This window comes from Oryza glaberrima, chromosome 8 (genome assembly GCF_000147395.1).
Source record: "Oryza glaberrima chromosome 8, OglaRS2, whole genome shotgun sequence".
Classification (NCBI taxonomy): domain Eukaryota; kingdom Viridiplantae; phylum Streptophyta; class Magnoliopsida; order Poales; family Poaceae; genus Oryza; species Oryza glaberrima.
This window is the reverse complement of record NC_068333.1, coordinates 8,122,027-8,128,671: the sequence shown is the minus strand read 5'-3', so window position 1 is coordinate 8,128,671 and position 6,645 is coordinate 8,122,027.

Here is a 6,645-nt window from a genome sequence, read left to right as displayed (position 1 = left end):
ATAACCAGCACCATTATGTGGGCCTCGCCAATAGTTACTTGGTCGTGACCATTGGTGGGGCCCGCACAAAGATGTCGGTTAGGGTTTAGAACTGGCACCTTTGGTTGATCGGGTAAGATCACGCCACATATATAAGTTCTTCCCTTTCTTCTTGGGCTGATCGGGTAAGGAATATAACGGTGCCTCTTGTTCTTGCTAAACCATCTATAGAGGGAAAATGTTTTGCTTAATTTTCTTTTGGTTTTGTTGGAGATTTTAATTTTGATTTCTAGAAGCTTAGTTTATATAATTTCTCATTTCGTTTCTCTCTTATTTGTGGAAATCTGTTTGCTATATAGTGCTCAACCAATAAAATTGTGTCGTTTCTTTTAGGTGTATTTTTCTTTTCTCCCTTTTGTGTTCATTTAATTACTTCATAGATCCATCCTCACCCCATGATATTTTTGCAACTAAGTATCAACATGAGAGTAATTCACTTTGTACTTATTGAGTATTTTTGGAATTTTTAGGTGCTTCAATTTTTTTTAAGTTGTGTAGAGAGTTGTCACAATGTTATAGTACATTATTGAAGATATTGTTATTCCAATTTGCCTATAAAATCCTTATTGTGTTTATTCTGCACTGTTTTAATAAATGATAAATGATTCATGAACTAGGTCAAAAATATATTATTGTTTAAGTCTTCTTTCCATATTATTTATATTATGGCACGTATGCAAATTAAATCATTTCATAGGTACTAATCAATTTTAATGGATCAACGATGGGTGTATGATGCGACGCATCACTCTATGGAGTATATAAGGGGAGTAACATCTCTCATTGCCGTGGTGACGAGCACAAAATAAGTGAATGGTCCGGATTACCTTTAGTGTCGATGCATTGATTGCAAGAAAGACTGATAATTTCTAACACGGCAGGTCCATGCGCATGTACTTACAAACAAGGGGTCTTATGCCAAACTTTAGATGTCCTTACAATCATGATGAAAATGGGGATGGCGTGGGAAGTGTAGGCAAGACCGACGTACCGAATGAGGATGTGGGCTATGTTGACGGTCGTTATCGATCAGTTTCGACCGTCAATAGTACCAAAATAGAAGAGAACTAGTGATGCTTGCAATGCATAAATATGTTAGAATAATAATATTCCACTAGTATTAGGTACACTAACCATTTGTAGAGAATGACACTAAAGTGGAGGAGAATCGACATCAACACAGACGACAAATCAATCGGACGATGTCGAGAACCAGACTCTTGTATGAATGGGCCAAGAACTCAGAATTGACACGATGAATTGGGCCAAAATTCACAAGTCTACGGACAGGAGCAACAGAGGAGGCTGCCAGCCGAAATTGGGCCAGGTCGGCCCAGCCCATGGTTCGACCGAACCCCCAGCAGCTCTGTTTGATCCAGGGTTCTCCTGGACGGCTGAGATGGCTTCCCAATGACGGTTGGAGGGTATTACCGACGATTCCAACCGTCACAACCGTCATTGGGAGGCTATAAAAGGAGCTCTCATCCTCACTTCACTCACACACCTCAAGCAAGAGCTCTCATTTTCCTCTCAAGTTTAGTTTAGTAGTATCTAGCTGGTGGAATAGGAATAGAGTAGAAATCAGGAGTCCGGAAGTCTTCGGAAGTGTTCAAGTATGGCTTTAGTAGCTTTTCTCTTCTCTTTTGTAAGCTTTGTACTTTTATTAGAATACTCTTCTAAATACATTTATGGTATTGAAATACTTTCCGAGTATATGAGTACCTACTTTATATTATGTTCATGTTATACTGAATATACGGCTAGCTTATCTGGAAGATGCTTTGGTGCGGGTATAATGTTTGCTTATGCAATTACTCTATGTCATGACGATGATATTAGAGTAGTATCTGGTAGTTTAGACGTGGTGTCTAGATTACGGGATATCATTATTTGGGGTTATATATTGCGGATGAGAGGTGGGCCGCTGATGATGACAGCTCAGTATGGGTATTCCTCCGCGCCAGTATACAATCATAGGTTAATTCCCTGGGGAGGGTATTCCTCCGTATTTAGCCCCGGTTGTATGGTCATGACGGGCTGTCGTAAGGAACTCGGCAGTCAGGGGTGGCTTCTTGAAGTACTAGGAGAACATCGGATAGAGGGTATTAGCTAGTATAACGGTTAACTAGAATGCACATATACTATGTATGTTAGAAGTATAGGAATAGAATTTCTTTCTCTTTTCATTCCACTTAGCTTAGATGATATGTTATGAGAATGAGTAGTTAATGCTTGTGTGTCACTCTACCCCTGGATTATGTTTAACCCATGCTTAGAATATGATTATCACAATTAATATATAAATTATTAGTCAAAGTTCTCTCTACATGATCTTCCCACGGGATAAAATAAATACGATACCCTTGGAATACTCTCGGGTGAAATGCTACAATGGTATATCCGTGCGCTTGCGGATGAACTCTGTAACCATAATATACCAGAATTATATCTGTGCCATTGCTGGGAATTATATTTCTAGTAATGTCGTTAAGAAATACCAACAGGCTATGAGCATGACGACCAAACATACACTGATCACGGTGAAGCTGATCTGAACCAGATGTTGCGTGACGGGGAGAGGGCATACACTAATAATAGGGACTATTCCAAGTTCAATACTATGGTAGAGGACTCAAAAACAACAGATTACAATGGATCTAAGGTGGAGCACAACAAGTTGCATGTGGTCCTATCTCTAATTTAACTGAAGGCAAGCAATGGATGGTCGAATAAGAGCTTCAGTGAGTTGTTACAACTTTTGGCAGACATTCTTTCAGCGAGTAATGTAATGCCGAAAGCAACGTACTAAGCGAAGAAGATTATCGATCCCCTTGGCCTTGAAACACAAGAAATTCATGCTTGTGAAATAATTGCATATTGTACCAAGGTGAGTATGTTGATTTGGACGATTGTCCAGTGTGCAAGGAATGTCTATATAATTGTGGAGATGGTGATGGTGATGGTGGAACTAATGGTACAAGAAGAAAAGCGTACCTTAGAAGATGTTGTGGTATTTTCCTATCTTCCCTCATTTGAATCTATGTTCTCAAACATGAACCATGCTCAGTTGATGCGTTAGCACCACGAAGAGCGTGAGAGATATGGAATAGCACTCATATGATGAATCTTAGTGGACAAAGATAGTCAACAAGTACAGAAAGTATTTTTCACATGACATGATGAACTTATGGTTTGCGCTAAACATAGATGGTATGAATTCCTTTGGTGACATGAACATCCGTCATAGCACATGGTCAGTGGCTGTTATTATCTACAACATCCCACTACAACAGGAAGGGGCTTTGGCAACACGTCCATGTGTTACTACATATCAGTATAGGTGTTATAATCATTCTCAGTAACATAATCTATAAGTGTTCTTGTAGGCCATGTTACTGGTGCAATATGTTGCAACATATAACATGTATTACTATATAACTAAGAATGTGTTGCTACCTTGTAACACAAATATCACCTATAAGAACACATATTATATGATACCGCAATCCCAAATGGTAGCAATATACCTAGAACATTTTCTGAGGCTATGAAGATAATTGGAAAACTTGGGCTTAGTTATGAGAAAATTCATGTTTGTCCAAATAATTGCCAACTATACCGGAAAGACAAGGCCAATAATGACTTTTGTTGTAAGTGTGGAGCTTCAACATGGAAAAACAAATAGGATGAAACTAAATTAACTAAGAAGAAAGAAAGAAGGAAGCATTAAGGTAGGTGTTGCGATACTTTCCAATCAAACCAAGGCTTAAGAGGCTTTTCATGCACAAAGAAACAGCTGCAGCATTAAGTAGCATGATGAGGGATGTGTAAAGGATGGGGCACTGCGTCATCCGGCTGATTCAGAGGCTTGGAAGGCAATTGATTCTGAGTTTCCTGAGTTCGCATCAGATTCTCGTAATATTAGGTTTGGAATAGCTAGTGATTGTTTCAATCCATTTGGAACTATGAGTTCAAGTTATAGTTGTTGTCCTATGGTCTTCATACCTTATAATTTGCTGCCATGGTTATGCATGAAAGCTTCTTCTCTAATGCTTTCTCTAATAATTCATGGTCCATCTTATCTTGGAAAGGATTTTCATGTATTTGCAGAACTGGTATATGAAGAATTAGCTGACTTATTTGAGTCTGGAACACTTACATATGATGCGTCTCGAGATGAGATGTTCAAACTTCATGCTGTTGTACTACACATTGTGAGTGACTACCAACTACCCTGGGCTTGGAATCTTTGTATCATATAGTGTTAATGGTGAGTTTGCTTGTATGCCATGCGGTGAAGAATTAAAATTGTTCTAAATGCTTAGAACATGGGTGCAACTATTGTTTTATGGGCCATCATCGATTTTTATCTCTCTAGATCATGAGTTCGGATATGAAGAAAGTTCTTTTGATGGAACTGAAGAATATAGGTCAGCGCCTCTTGCATATTCTTGAACTTAAACTCTAAAGAAGATACAAGAAGTTCCAGATTTTGAAAAGTCAAAAACATGGAAGGGTATTAGTGGTCTATTTTCTTTGCTTTACTGGGACATTAATTTGCTCTGTCACAACCTTGGTATCATGCATATTGAAAATAATGTATATGATAATATATTTGAGACACTTTTAGGATTGGAGGGCAAATCAAAGGACAATTCATAAGCTCGACTTGATCTGCAAGATATGAACATTAGATCGGAGTTGCATCCACAAAGATGTGCTAATGACAAGTATTACTTGCCTCCTGCTTCTTACACCATCTCCAAAAAAGAGAAACAACAATTTTGTAAAGTACTTCATGACATAAAGGTTCCAGATAGCTATGCAGGAAACATCTCAAGATGTGTAAATGTTGAGCAAGGAAAAAATTTTTGGCCTTAAAATTCATGATTGCCATATTCTTATGCAAGAACTTCTTCCTCTTGCTTTGCGAGGTGTACTTCCTGAAAATGTTACAGCTCTCTTATTTGATCTACGTGGGTATTTCAGAGAACTAAATGCAAAAGTACTTTATATAGATGAGCTTAAGAAGTTAGATGAGAGAATTAAATTGACATTGTGCCGTATGGAGATGATATTTCCACCTGGGTTTTTCACTATTATGGTGCATTTGTCTAGTTATTTAGCAACTAAGGAAAAATTAGGTGGTCCTGCATGTTATCGTTCTATGTACTTTGTTGAAAGGTATTTCTCTCTTTCAAATATTAGGATGCATTCTTTATTTTACAGCAATATATTTGACACAATTTTTTCTTTGTTTTGTCCTGACTTCTTGTTGGTACCTTTGTGTGCTGAAGTCATATGTGCATAATAGGGCTCATCGGAGGGATCAATGGCTGAAGCATCCTTGGCAGATGAGTGCTTGGTATTTTGTTAATGATATCTTGATGGTTTTGAGACTAAGCATAACCGTCCTTCGAGGAATGATGATACACATGAACTAGATAGTTATCCTATTGTGAAACATGGAGCATCAATATTTTCTCATGTTGGAAAACCACTTCGAAAGCCTAGCAACTATGTTATAAGGGGTATGGCTAAAGTACAAGCACATCGATATGTGTTGTTCAATTGTTTAGATGTTAATAAATACTTGCGGTATGACTTCCACCTTAAAGCATGTTTAGTTATCCTTTTTATGATAGGAAGGCTAATTATAAATATTTTACAGAGCTCATGCTGATTAGATTGCAAGTACATATCATCGATGTGGTGTCAATACAAAAACTATTGAGCGTGTACAAAATGAGAAATTCCATGAATGGTTTAGAGCACATGTAAGTATAGACTTTCAGATTATTTATATATAATACTCAAGTCATCACCTAAATGAGTTCTCACCGTACAAATAATGGATCTGGAGCGGAAGAATGGCTTGCATATAGTCAATGAAGATGTTAGATGGATAGCCCATGGTTCACTTGATGCAGCCAAAAGATATCGTGCTTTTAACACTCGTGGTTTCAGATTTAGGCCTAAATGCTTGGATGGAATGACACAAAATAGTGGGGTTGTGCTAACTGCAAAAACATCTAGCTGCACTAAAGCAAGTGATGCTAATCCAATTTTAGGTGATGTTACATATTATGGGAGGATAATAGATATTATTGAGCTAAACTACTCTAGAAAATTTTCAATGGTCTTATTTAAATGTGAATGGGTGGATGTTATTTCTGGAAAAGGAATTAAAAAGGACAAATATGATAACACACTTGTCAACTTCTCACATGTTATACATACAGGAGAAAAAATTGAGCATGAGCCTTTTACTATTCCTAACCAAGCTGATCAAGTGTTTTATGTGGATGACCCAATGAACCTAGGGTGGTCTATAGTAAGGAAAATGAACCAGGAACATATATGATACCGGCAAAGAGGAATGGATAGATGAGATGGAAGCTGAGCCTTTTCATAATCAAACAATCAACACTGGGTTAGAGCTGCTGTTGAAGGAACAATGGTTGGTGCTAATAATGGATTAGGCACTGAGGCCTAGCGGGCAGCTTTTACTTTGGTACTTTGTTTGGTCCATTCAAGGTACATATATGTTTTCGATGTACTAGTTCAAGATAATTTTGTAGTGTCTACTCAAGATAATCTTTTGGT